Raw genomic sequence first — 15,262 nt, forward strand, 5'->3', positions numbered from 1 at the left:
CATTGGGAGGTATTTTCTCTATATCTGAGCAAGTTAAGACATTAATACTGTCATGAAGCATATCAATGTTCTCGTTAATATATCCTCTTTCGTGTAGAATGCCTATATTTTGCATTAATTGTTGATATTAATGACAAAACAAAAATATATCAATGCACATGCAAATTTTTGCCTAAGAACATGAAAATTTTGGCACAAATTCTTATATTAAAAAAAAAATATTGACCGTTCTGTCCAGAAAACGATTGCAATCGATTTATACTATCTAAATCATTGTGAAATGCGTATTTATTAATTTTTTTTCATTGTACAAAAATATGAAAATAATTGATTTTCATGAAAATTCCAAGATGGCCGACGAAAATGGGGGCCTCTGGGCCTTCCGTAGAGGATATGACCCGGCAGCAACACATTTTCTTAACCACTGATATCATGCCAACATGTTGGGACAATCAAACCTTATATACCCGATCAGCTGAATAAACGGTGAATTATCGGATGGTCTAATACCACTTGGTCTACTTATCAGTTCGTCCAACTTCACAAAGTCTAAACTCATTTCGTTTACAACCAGTTCGTCTAATATCCAATTTGTCTAATTCCCACTTGGTCTAATAACCAGTCGGGCTAATTTTCACTTGGTCTAATATCCAATTCGTGTAATTCCCACTTGGTCTAATTTCAAATTTGTCTAATGAGCAGTTGGGCTAAAACTATTTAGTCTAATTTCCAGTTGGTCTAACAACACTAGGTCTAATTTCCACTTGGTCTTATTTTCATTTCGTCTAATTGGTACATAGTCTAATGACCGTTTGCTTTAATTTCCACTTGGTCTAATTTCCATTTAGTCTAATTTCCTCTTCGTCTAATATCCAATTTGTCTAATGACCACTTGGTCTAAAAGCCAAATCGTCTAATGACCACTTGGTCTAATCGCTAATTGCTCTAATAATCAATTGGGCTTATCGTCACTTGGTCTAATTTTCATTTAGTCTCCATGTAATTCACACTTGGTCTAACATCCATTTATTCTAACATAACATCATTCATTATTATTTATTTGATCTAGAATTAACCAATATGGTACGTAGTGGATGAATACCATGGATCAGCTAATATATGTCCCAGGATCTTGAGGGATAGAGCCTTGGTAGGGCTGGTGGGCGCAAAACCTCACCGTGAAGGACTATCGATGACGAGATGGTCGCTTGGTCTAATAGCCAAATGGTCTAGCGACTACTTGGTCTAATAGCCAAATTGTCTAATGACCACTTGGTCTAATCGCCAATCGGTCTAATACTTAGTTGGGCTAATCGTCACTTGGTCTAATTGTCGTTTGGTCTCCATGTAATTCTTACTTGGTCTAATGTCCATTTATTATAACATAATATCATTTATTATTATTTATTTGATCTAGAATAAATAAATACGGTACGTAGTGGATGAATACCATGGATCAGCTAATATATGTCCCAGGATTTCGAGGGGTAGAGCCTTGGTATGGCTGGTGGGCGCAAAACCTCACCGTGAAGGACTATCGATGACACGATAGTCGCTCATCAAATTAATTATTCTAATCAGATATAATTCTTATAATTAGGCCTATTATATAGATGATGATGAAAATTATATCATACTCATAATCTTTACATCACCGCATGCACATTTACAGAACAATAAGTTGGGGACCTTGTAGCTTATAATGGTCAAATGGCGGGGTTTCATCAGAATAACATAATAATAAAGAAAGGAAGGAAAATATAATGTAATTGATTGTGGGGATACGTATCTGGTAAACATGTTTATGCCTCTTCTAAATCATTGTTATGCACTATTACGGACGATACTTGAACTTGATGGAATGAATAAGCAATACAAGGGCGGATCCAGCCTTCGCCAATAGGGGGCCCATAATTTTTTTCAGCCATATTTTCCCCGATGGTTTCTTTAAAGGGGTAGTCCTAATAGTCACTTCCTAGCTTTAAACATAAATATATAAAATCATCATCCTTATTTATATAATGCGAGCGCGAATCGCGAGGTAGTTTTTTTTTGTTGAAATATTGTGTAGTTTTTCCTAAAATGTTGAACATTTTGGGCAATGTTTGCTATCCTGAAAAAGATGTGTATGCAAATGAATAATTACTACGAACGTGAAGCACGAGCAGAAATGAACTGATGGAAAAGGTACCTGTTAAGGCTTATTATAAACACTCGCGTCGCGGGCGGGTTCGTAATCACTCGGGTCGCGTTCGAAATCACTCGGGTTTTGGATTAAAAAATAAAAATATTTCGGTGCGATTTTTTTTTCTAACGGTGTCTTCAATGGGACAAACACGCTGGGAAAATAAAATAAAATTGTAATTCGAGTTTCGTTTTAAACCGCAAGTGCCTTAAATAAAATGTACTCTACTACGGTTTTAACATAACAAACAAGGACATTTTTACTACTGTTTTAACATAATCACATTCCACATATTTGACCTTATTTCTGTTGATTTTGTGTACATCCCACATCGTTATCTCTCATTTACTCCAACATGTACTTCTCTCTCCGCACACTCGATTTGGTACGGTACCGGTAATGAACTGAAGTTATTGGTCACAAACACACGAACTTCTAAGTTTTTTTTTTTTTTGCCGTGCTTTTCTCTCTCGACACTCTTAGCCTCTTGACACCTATTTTAAATTCAACTGAATTTCTTATGTCTTTGTTATTGTTTTTTTTTTTTTTTTTGTCGGTGAAAATCATCCAATGCATGAGTGCGCCAGTGAGGGCTTCAATGACATATTAAATAATCATGATTGATGCCGAAGATCATAATACTGTTGCTGGAACACGAAACGATCTGGAAGCATTTACTATTTCATCAGGTGAAATGATTCCTACACGTAAATTAGGCCATTGCACGCCAAATTAAACCTTAGAGCCATAGGCGGGCTCCCCCTAAAAAAAAAGAGAGGATGAAAAAGAAAGGAAGGGAGAGAGGGCGAAAAAGGGAAAGAAAGAAAGAAGCAAGGATAGAAAGGAGAAAGGGACTGAAGAAAAAAGAATATATATATGTATATATATAAAGGAACAACTGCGTTGGTCCCCAGGACTTCTTTATAACCAGAGTGCACTTAACTCCCCATCCTACTACTCTTTCTTCTCAGTCTTCTTTTTTTATTCCCATTATTGTGTCGTCTTATTCTTCTTTTTCTTCTTCTCCTTCTCCCTGTTCTTCTTTGACTTTTCAATTTTTCCCTTGTCTTCTACTTCTCCATTTCCCCCCTCCTTTTTTCATCTCCCTCCTCCCCCTTCTCACCCCCTTCCTTTTATCTCTTTTTTTCAGTCTTCCTCCTTATTTTATACTTCTCTTTCTCTTATTCTTTTCCATCCTCCCCTCAATTTTCTTTTCTCAGTTTCATTTTTACTCCCATTATATCCTCTTCCACCTTCTTCTGTTTTCTTCTTCTTCTACTTCTCCTCCTTCTCCTTCTCCTTCCTTCTTGCTTTTCTTTTTCAGCACTTTTTTCCTCCCCCATTTTTACGTTAGTGTAGAATAATTCAAAAGAAAGGGAGAAGCAAGATAAATGATGATATTATGAAATTGTAGCACCTCACTATGTTTTATAAAGGATACCACAGACTTCAGGATAAATCCTCCAAAGCAAAATCGAGAGTAGCCTTTTATCTTTTTTCTTCTTTGTTCGGTCATTTTCTCCTTTCTTTCTCCTTTCTTTCCTTGCCTCTTTCTTTCTTTCCCTTTATCTTCCTCTCTCCCTTCCTTTTATTTTTCCCTCTCTCTTTTGGGGGGGAGCCCCCCGCTTCCGCCGCCTATGGCTCTAAGGTTTAATTTGGCGTGCAATGGCCTAATTTACGTGCATGAATCATTCCACCTAATGAAATAGTGAATGCTTCCAGATCGTTTAGTGTTCCAGCAACAGATCTTCGACATCAATCATGAATATTTAATATGCCATTGAAGCCCTCGCTGGCGCGCTCATGCGTTGGATGATTTTCACCGTTAAAAAAAAAAAAAGACATAAGAAATTTAGTGAAATTTAAGTTAGGTGTCAAGAGGCTAAGAGTGTCGAGAGATAAAAGCACGGCAAAAAAAAAACACGACTTGCACACAAATCTTTTTAAGGATACCGCAGTCGATCGGGATTTTCATACATATACGATCAGTCGCTGATTTCTGTGTTTTTCCATTAATTTGTCCTGTTTTTGCTCTTTGCTAATTTTCCAGGTTCTGTAAATTTTGTGATTTTATCAAGGAGGATTCCCTCCTTTTCATAGTCCAAAAAGAGAAAAGGAAGAGAGGGAGGAGAGGAGAGGAAAAAGGGATTTTTTTCTTCTATTTTCTATCTTTTTTCCCTTTCTTACCCTTTGCTAATTATCCGAGTTCTTTAATTTGGTGATTTGTCAGGGGGCCGGCAAGGGGATGAGGATGTAGAGAGAAGTTTTGTTGTTTATTTGTTCGTTTGTTTGGTTTTATTTTCAATTTTCAATTTTTTTTTTTTTTTTTGCACTTTCATCCCATACTTTAGTTTTCGGTGTCCCGAAACCTGAAGTGTTATCAGGCCACAAATCCAGTTTACTTTTATTTTCTCTGTTGCAGCTTACTGTAGCAGAAGAATATCAAACGTGCTGCAAGAAACAGAATGCATACAAAGGAAGAAAAGGGAAAAAGAAAAGAAAAAAAGGAAAACAGGGGGAAAAACAATAGCAAAAAAAAGGAAACAAAGGAAAATTATTATTTTAAAAGGACAAAAATACAATATGTCTATATAAGAAGAAAAGAAAATAATAAAGAAATGCAGGAAAAAAAAAGAAAAAAAAAAGAAAAAAAAAATGAAACGAAGAGGAAGAAAAAAAAAGAAAAAGAAAAAAGAGAAAAGAAAAAAAGAAAAAGAATAGAAAAAAAGGAAGAGAAAGAAAAAAGAGAGAGAGAGAGAAGAAAAAAAAAGAAATGAAAAAGAAAAAAATAATAAGCTATTGAAAATGAACAAAAGCTGTGGCAAAAATAGTCAATCCTTACTGGTTGCCAACCAAGGAAAGAAGAAAAATAAAAAGTAGTAGACCTTAGAAGTTCGTGTGTTTGTGACCAATAACTTCAGTTCAGTACCGGTACCGTACCAAATCGAGTGTGTGGAGAGAAGTACATGTTGGAGTAAATGGAATGGGAGATAACGATGTGGGATGTACACAAAATCAACAGAAATCAGGTCAAATATGTGGAATGTGATTATGTTTAAACAGCATTAAAAATTTGCTTGTTGGTTATCTTAAAACAGTAGTCGACTACATTTTAGTTAAGGCACTTGCAGGCTTAAAACGAAACTCGAATTTCAATTTCATTTTATTTTCCCATTGAAGACACCGTTAAAAAAAATCGCACCGAAATAAAAATAAATCGACAAAAATCCCAAACCCGAGTGATTACGAACCCGCCTGCGACGAGAGTGTTTATAATAAGCCCCTGTTAAAGACTGCTTGCAGTTAGCCATGAAAACGTTACACATTTTGAAAATAAATTAATGCGAGCGCGAAGTGCGAGCTGAAATTTTTGACATTTTTATCTAAGGAATGGAAATTCTCTGCACTTTTTGTAACTTTTACATAATAGGTTTATAACTAAACAATTGATGCGGGCGCGAAGCGCGAGCGGAAAATTTCGAGATTTAGACGAGACACTCTATTTAAGTTTGGTAAATCATAAAAAGGATCAGTAATTGGGGATCTTCCGTACATTAATAATGCGAGCGCAGAGCGCGAGCAGAAAATTTGTATATTCGTTTTGAACTGATCGAAAAGGTACTTGTTTAGGACTGCTTGCACTTAGCCTAGAAGATGTTGCATATTTCAATAATCAAATACTGCGAGCACGAAGCGTGAGCTAAAAAAAAATGACATTTCTACATGAAGAATGTAAAATTCTAATCAATTTTTTGTAATCGTGAACAATATAGGTATATAACTAACAATTGATGCGAGCGCGAAGCGCGAGCGGAAAAAATCGAGATTTAGACCTAAAAACGGGACACTCTATTCACGTTTTGTAAATCATGAAAAGAATGAGTAATAGGGGATCTTCGTACATTAATAATGCGAGCACAAAGCGCGAGCAGAACATTTTTGATATTGTGATCTGAAACTGGATAATGATTTAAATTAAGAGAACAAGTTGAGTATCTGTATAAACATACGCGCGCGTGTTTCATATTTAGACCTAGAATCTAGGCATTTTTTTATTCAATTCAATTCAATTTTATTCAACCATAAAAATGTGTATATACAAATCAAACAGTGTACATAGTTATGTAACAAATGGTAAAAAATATGGCTAGGACCATAAAAAAGCAAAATGCTTGTAGAGAATGGCCCCCAAAACAATAGCATTGACATAATTCACAATCAGAAACAGAAAACTAAGAAAAACACAAATTTTATCAGCAGATATATAAATGTATATACACACATACACACACCCTCACACACACACACACACACACACACAAACCCTAGTAATTTTATAGATTTTCCATTAAGTACGCCCTACACATTTTTTTGAAACAGGATAGAGTTGAACAATTTTTTAGTGAAATTGGGAGTTGATTCCATTTTTTTATACCGACTAAAGCTAGTGAATTTAAAGAAGAAGTTAGTCTCACTTTTGGAACATGGAAATTATCTTTTTGTCTAGTAGCATAAGAATGAACATTTGAATTGAGTGAAAACATATTGCAATACTTCAATGGAAAAATGTGATTTTTAACTGAGTACATAGAGATTAGAGTATTTAAAGTAATTAGTTCATGGAGAGGTAAAATATTAATCTTTTTGAAAAGGGGTTTACTAGCACTTTGCATATGAGACTTTGCAATTAACCGGATTGATTTTTTCTGTAGGATATATGGCTTTAGAAGGCGTGACTTGTATGTATTACCCCAAATATACTTACAATAATTCAGATGTGGCAAGATAAGGCTACTATAAAGAATATTTAAAACATTAGAAGGTAATATGAATTTCATTTTATATAAGATACCAACATATTTAGATAAAGATTTACAAATTTCTGATATGTGTATGCTCTAATCCATGAGCTCATTAAAGGTAACTCCAAGAAACTTTATATTCTTCAATTTAGAAATTACAAGATTATCAATTATAATATGTGGTAGGTCATGGGGCACTCTCTTGTTTCTTGATCTAAATATAATATAGTTTGTTTTGGCTATATTCAGAGCTAATTTATTTGCTTTGAACCATGTAGAGACTTTTGCTATTTCCCTGTTTACCGACAAGACAAGTGTTTTAATGTTACTGCTACTCATGAGTGCACAAGTATCGTCGGCAAACAGGGAAAACTTGAGAAGAGAAGAAGATTTGATAACATCATTGACATATATAAGGAACAAGAGAGGGCCCAAGACAGATCCTTGAGGGACACCACAGTTGAGATGCTGTATTGAGGATTTGACACCATTGACCATCACATATTGACTTCTGTTAGATAGATAATCTTCAAACCATTTAAGGGCAAGACCTCTGACACCACAAGAGTCAAGTTTTTTTAGTAGTATGTGATGGTCAATGGTGTCAAATGCCTTTGACAAGTCCATAAAAAGTCCAATGCAAAAATTATCCTTTTCAAGTTCATTTTGAATAGAAGTACATAAATTAGAGACAGCTAATGAAGTCGAAAAATTTTTCCTGAACCCAAATTGAGCATCAGTTAAAAAATTGTTCATCTGTAAAAATGAATATAAACGTTCATGAATTATTTTTTCAAGGATCTTTGTAAACAGAGGAAGGATAGCAATTGGCCTATAATTAGTTAAATCGTTTGCATTTCCTTTTTTGAAAACTGGTACTACCTTGGCAAATTTCAGATGATTAGGCACTATTCCTGTAGAAATTGATGTATTGAATATAAAACATAGTGGTTCAATGAAGTAATGTATAGATTTCTTTATAACTTTAGGGTCTATGCCGTCAGGGCCGCTTGATTTTGAAGAATTTAAAGAAAGGACAATCTTTAATATTTCATTTGGAGAAGTAGGTCTGAAAAACAAAGAGTTCGGTGATTTGTTTCCGGTTAAGAATGAATCATATGACACACGCACAGGAGGAATTCTGTCAGCAATATTCTTACCGATATTCAAAAAATAAGAATTAAAATGTTCTACTATATCTTTTGATGAATTTAACTTTGAATCATTGCAATACATAACCGATGGTAACTTCTTAAAGCGTTTATTACCCAGTATATTATTTATGTTATTCCAAATCTTTTGTCTGTTTCCTCTAATTTGATTAAAGAGTTTAGAATAATATTCAGATTTAGCACTGCGTAATAAGTTTATCAATTTGTTTTTGTACTTAATGTAACTTTTCTTTTGCTTGTCAGAATATTTGTTCAGTAACTTTTTATACATTTTATTCTTCTTATTTATGGATTTCATGAGGCCATTTGATAGCCAAGGTTTCCTAAAAGTAACCTTCGCTTTTGATTTTGACTTCAATTCTGGAAAACATTTATTATAAATTGAGTGGAATATTGACATAAATATATCGTAACAATTATTAGCATCATCAGTACTATATACATGACTCCAATCAACTTCACACAGTTTTCTATTAAATTTAATTATATTATCATCATTTATCTGTCTTTTCGGTAATTGTGACTGCCATTGATTTAAAATCCTAATGTGTTTCTTTACACAAAATATAGGTAAGTGGTCTGATATGTCAGCTATGAATAAACCAGAGTCAATATTCTTATCTAGCGTATTACAAAAAATGTTATCTATTAATGTTGCACATGTTTTTGATATCCTCGTTGGTTTCGTTATTAATGTGTACAGGTTGTGAGAAAACATATTTTCCAAAAATAGATTTGTTTTATCATGAGTAGTTGCATTCAATAGATTTATGTTGTAATCACCCAAAATGTAGACCTCTGTATTATTCTTATTTACAATATCTAAACAATTATCCAATTGATCCAGAAAAATGTCAATATTTGTGTTGGGGACTCTATACACACATCCGATCACAGTTGGTCTATAATTCTTACATCTTAATTCTAAAAACAGCATTTCACATTCAGGCATGTTACAATTCAGATCTGATCGTATTATAAAATCATACCTTTCATCTATGTAAATGGCAACACCACCTCCTAATTTATGTTGTCTGTTTATATATACAAGATTATAACCATCTATATTATACATCTCAGTTTTTGTACTTGATTGAAACCAGGTCTCTGTCACACCAATGGCTGTAAATTTATGATTTATGCAAGCTAACATTGAACAAAATGCATCAAAATTCTGGCATAAACTCCTACAATTGACATGGAGTAGTGAAAAACTATCATCATATTTTTTATAATTGGCACTAAATTCTTCGCAAAAAGTATATGAGCATTTCCTTGGTTCGATATCAAAAGGAGATTCAAAGTCAGTATTTAAATGCAAATTTTCATTTATACATGTAACATTATCATCAGTTTCACATAATAAAAATGGATTGATTTTCATATTTTCAAAGTGATTAGAATCAATGTCAATATTCAAATGGAAAAAAGCATGCATATTCAATATGTAATCATCATCACATTTGTAATGATTAAAAGGAAAAATGTCTATACAAGTTCCGCATATCATATGTAACATATCTTGTGTAGGGTTTGCACATCTCATATATTCACCACAGATTGCACACACCTCATACATTCAATTAGATTTATAGCATCAACAACAACAAAAAATTGTGATAAAGGAGAAAATACAGAGTAATAAGTCACCGTAGTTACATAAATGTCTAGAGACAACATTGAGTAAATTAATTTAAAAAGTTAATGCGAACATGATATATAAGTATAGGGAGCATTCGTGACTTCTTTACATGTCTCTCATCTATTATTACCATTTTTTTAAGATAAAGAATTCAGAGAAAAGAGAGATAGAAAACAATCACAAAAGCTCTACAATATTTTCAATACGTATTCAAAATCAAACAGGGGTCTCCTTAAGAGGAATATAATCTTTACGAGAAATCCCTTCATGAAGTAATATTTAATCAACCCCTCTCATTTCATATTCAGGTAAATTAAATATAGAACAGAGTACATGTAAATATAAAAAGGTTTATAGTATACAAATATGACATACAAGAGAGCATTCACGAAGTAATAATTAATCAACCCCTCTCATTTAACTTTCAGGTAGGTGAAGAAGAGTCAAAGTATCTATCATAGTCCATCAAGTTCATTTTTGTTGTTTATTTGTTTCCTCACTGTCCTACCATCTGTTGCTTTCAGAGAAATGAGAATGCGTCCGTCAGATGACCATGCTGCCAAAATCTTACTGTTTTGTTGTTTACTGGCCATGTAAGCACTGTTCAGAAGATTGCGATTTGTTCTTGTAAGATCCTCACTTATACTGATTCCACTATTCTTTAGTTTCCTTCTATTTAGAATGAGTGACTGTCGATGTTGGAAGGAAGTCAGCTTCACGATGATCGGTCTAGGTTTGACGTCTTTTGATGTAGCTGCACCATCTTGGTTGGTAAATGTTAATCGCCGTCTTACCCGATGACATCTGTCGATGTGCTCAGATTTCAGATCTGATTTCAGATCGGATTTAAATAATCTTCTATCATGAAAATCAAAGCGAGCGCGAAGCGCGAGCTTAAACTATTTGATATTCCGATCTCAAAAAAGAGTTTTGACATAGGACAGAGACATCCTTATGACATGTCATCTTATGAAAATAATGACTGTCTTCCTATTCCTCTTGCTAAGCGCGAGATGAAACAAAAGGGACAATTTAATTATCAAATTAATATCTTATTCATTAATGCCTAATGAGGGCGCGAAATCTGATGATATTATGGCGTAAAAACTGGACATTTCAAGCACTTTTGTAATTATAAATAGGATGCATCAGTTAATATATTTGAACCATTAAAGCTAACACAAATTGCGAGCCTACATTTTTTATACACTGTCATGAAAAAGGGATTTTAAGTAATTTGTTTGATAATCAATATTGTGACATACATATCTCGCCAATCAAAATGCGAGCGTGCAGCGCTAACTGATACGTTTTTACAATCAGACCTGAAAAGGGATGTTTGAAAATTTTATGGAATACACGAAAATAAAATGTACCTGATAAATCAAAATTTGCGAGTGCGCAGCGCCAGCAGAAAATTTTAATAGACCATAAAACTGAAAATTTTCAGAGTACTTTTTAAAAAATAATGAAAGTTCGATTTCCGAGATAAAATATGTTTTGTATATTGACTTCCAAACTTGAAATCTAAACTCCATATTGAACAAGATATGAAAATCACCTAACAGGCAACGCAAGCGCGAGCGAAAATTTTATATAGTGACATGAAAGATTATTTTTATTTTCCAAGTCTTCCCCTGATTTTATTCTATTCACTCGTCTTCCTCTTCTTCTTTTTTCGTCTCTTTTCCCTCCTTTTTTTCTTTCTTTCCTTTTTTTATTTTTTTGCTCCGCAAATAGGGGGGGGGGGGGGGCGGGCCCCCCTGGATACGCCTATGTATATATATGTACATATCTCACCAAAATGCGAGAGCACAGCGTTAGCATAGGCCGTCAATTTTTTTTAGAATCGAGACACTTGAAAATGAATATTTAGATAATCTTATATGAAATACAAAAAGACAATAGGTAGGCCTACTTAGCAAATAATGCGAGCGCACAAAATGTTGCAAATGTTGATTCACACAAAAAACGGACATTTTCCAGAGCACTTAAAAAAATAAATTGGAAAAAAAAAAGGAAAGATCGATATCCGAGCTGAATTATGTTTTGTATATTGACTTCAAAACTTGATATTTTGAACTATATATCAGCCTATATTGACCGAGATATGTATCTCATCGAACAGGCAATGCAAGCATGATGCACGAGCGAAATTCTAATATAGTGACATTAAATATTTTCACAAATTATTTTCTAAGTCTTCTCCTGACCTTATTTTATTTACTCGTCTTCCTCCTTTTATGTTTCGTCTTCTTTTTTCTCCTATCTTTCCCCTTCTTTGTTTCTTTCTTTCCCCGTTTTTCCCAATTTATTTGCTCCGTCGATAGGGGGAGGGGCCCTCGGGCCCCCTGGATCCGCCTATGTTAGTAGTTGTTAAGATGAACACCATGCATATCTATTAAGAAATGAATGCGAGCGCGAAGCGCTAGCTGAAAACGTTTATAATGACGAAATAAAAAATACATTTTCAGTTGTCAGGTTAGAATATCAAATATTTTTAGTTTGTGCTTCTCGTTCGCATAAAAAAAACTGTGAGGTCGGGATGCGTATATAACTAAACAATTTATTGATGCCAGCGCGAAGCGCGAGCTCAAACTTTTTATATACTGACTTAAGAAGGACTAAGGTATAATTCCTATTCTAATTGCTTGTCCCTTTTCTCTTCTTTTTCTGTTTCTTACCCCTTTTTTGCGCCACCATGGGGGGGGGGCAAAATATTTGCCCCTTGGATCGGCCTATGTATGTTGACTTGAAAAACACTAACACTAACATGTGGGATTGATGCAGAGGATGCATACCTCATTGATGAAATATTGCGAGCGCGTAGCTGGATTTGATAATAACCCTTTTTGTGACCCTGAACAGGATATCTATCTTGCTAAAGAGACTTAAAACTCGAAAACATTGTTTTGTCTATTATCGTAAAAACGGAATATTTTAATTCAGTCGCATTAATTTAAGCTTTTTGGGCAGGACATATATTTCACTATAAACAGGCAATACGAGCATTGTTGCGCCCCCGGTCGAAAATGAATTTGCATGAAGCCCCCTAAGTTTAAGGGCAATTTCGCGCCCTCGGTTGAACATAAACTTGGCGCCCCCATGTGAAATATAACTTTGCCCTCCCCCCCCCCTTCTGAAACATGTATTTGTCGCATTATGGTCAAAATTCTAATTAGCGCTCCCCTAGTTCGAACATCAATTTGGTGCCCCGCTATATCGAACATCATTTCGGCGCTCCCATAGTTCGAACATCAATTTGGCGCCCCCTCCCAGTTCAAACATCAGTTCGGCGCCCCATACATCGAACGTAATTTTGGCGCCGCCTATAGTGTTATGTAGTATGTATTTTACTTCCTGTTATCCTTTCAGTCATTCACCTTCACTTGTTTACAAACTCCCCCAATGTCATCTAAGAATCCCCAAACCCCCCAAGACCATTTAACTCCTAAACCTTGACCATAAAACGACCAACCATCAGTGACGTCAGGTTACTTCATGGAAGAAGTATGACTCACACTTCCAGCCCCAGTCACTCGCACAGGGAATAACCACACCCCTTATACCAGAGAAAGTTTGATAGACAGTTACCTGTAGACCAATCAGATCAAGTTTAGATCACTCCCACCTTAAATTGTTACACCCCCAAAACTAATGATATAAATAAGACTTCTTGATTATTAGAATATACAAGAGAGAATATCAACGATAGAATACTAGACCCACACTGATCCTGACTGACTGACTTCAAGACTTAGATGTCAATCCAGTATTAATTTATCTTCACGTCGAATCTCAATCTGATACTTCTAAATTATTTTATATTCATCACCTGATATACTCTGAATCTTCATGTACTCCGAACTGTAGTTGAATATTGATGAATAAATACTTTGTGATATTGAACTGCTTAAGTTTCTTCAAGTTTCCTCATTACGCTTCCCATCAATAATCACCGAACCGATCCCAACACGACATGGTGGAGAACCCGGGTCTCTAATTGAGAAACACTTAATTTTAATCATGGATATGTGCTTCGAGAAAAGACTGAGAATTGCTCTCATGAAAAGAAAGTTAAGTTAAGATATTATCTATCCTACGAGTGTCAGCACTGGCCCTGTTAGAACCTGAGCTACATTGGATGACAAAAATCAACGACTACAATTACCGCACTACAGAAACACACAGACGGAAGACAAAGACGGATGAACAGACAGAAGATACAGACGGAAGATACAGACGGAAGAGCAGACGGACGATACAGATGGATGGACAATGGGACAAGGACATTGATGAACTTGACATTAACTGGAAGCATGACAAGGCATCATCATTAACGACATCGACCCAGTCCTGCACCGACCACCACAGCTACAACATAAATCCTGAACTATAGAATGAATGACTTTGACTCTTTCCCTGAATATAATATAACACTGGACATTACTTTAATCGTGCTATTTATTATACTCAATCTTAATCATTCTTTGAAGACATCTTCTTCATCTCTGATCAGTAAGTGAAACCATTTTCTTTATTGTTCCACTGGCAAATGAGAGAGTGCAAGAGGCTATATTTAATTTAGTTTCCGTTACAATGTGTATTGTATTTCCAGTGTACACAGTTTCATAAATTTGTTATAATGACATTATCTTTATCCTTTTGATTTGAAATTAGGAATAACAGCATTTCAAAATATTTGACAAACACTGACTCTAACGAGATTATTAAAATTGACCATGATGAAAATTAAATCACCTTTTTGACTTAAGACGAAGTCATTGACATTGACAATTCCAAAGAATACCGAGCTATATAAGGATTAACCTAGTTAATGTAACATGTGATATTTCATTATTTCTCAAACAATATTTGGTTGTGATGTAATCAAAGTAGATGATATTATGAAGCAAGAAAGTTTTATAGTTCAGTCAAAATCATGATGATGTTGTATTTGGTTAACTTTAACATGTAAAGCAAAGAATTTTCCAGTGATGAATAATACTGGACTACACATAGGCCAGATGTGTCAAGAAATACGATTTTATTTTGGTTTTTATTATTTTCTTTTAGTATTTCGCCGCTTTGTGTATAGCATGAGTTCAAATCAAGATTTAATGTACTTGAAAATAACCATTAAAATATTATCGGAGCAAATTAGGAGTGAAACTCATATAGAAGATTTGGTGCGTAATCCTATGACATAAATATACTTCGGAAATAGAAGTGAAAATAGAAGCACATTTCCCTATGATGAGGACGCCCACCGCTCACAAATTGATTGATTTATATAATATTGTTGTGGAATGTATAGAAACTACTTTGGTAACATCACTATTGTCTGAAATCTTACAAGTGTGAACAGACCCTTAGAAAAACCAATCCTCAACACGAGGCAAGTTGTGCCCCAATCCACCTGTTTTATTACAATATCCAGACTATTTGACAAGTACAATGA

This window comes from Lytechinus pictus, unplaced genomic scaffold, assembly GCF_037042905.1.
Source record: "Lytechinus pictus isolate F3 Inbred unplaced genomic scaffold, Lp3.0 scaffold_28, whole genome shotgun sequence".
In the NCBI taxonomy this organism is placed as follows: Eukaryota; Metazoa; Echinodermata; class Echinoidea; order Temnopleuroida; family Toxopneustidae; genus Lytechinus; species Lytechinus pictus.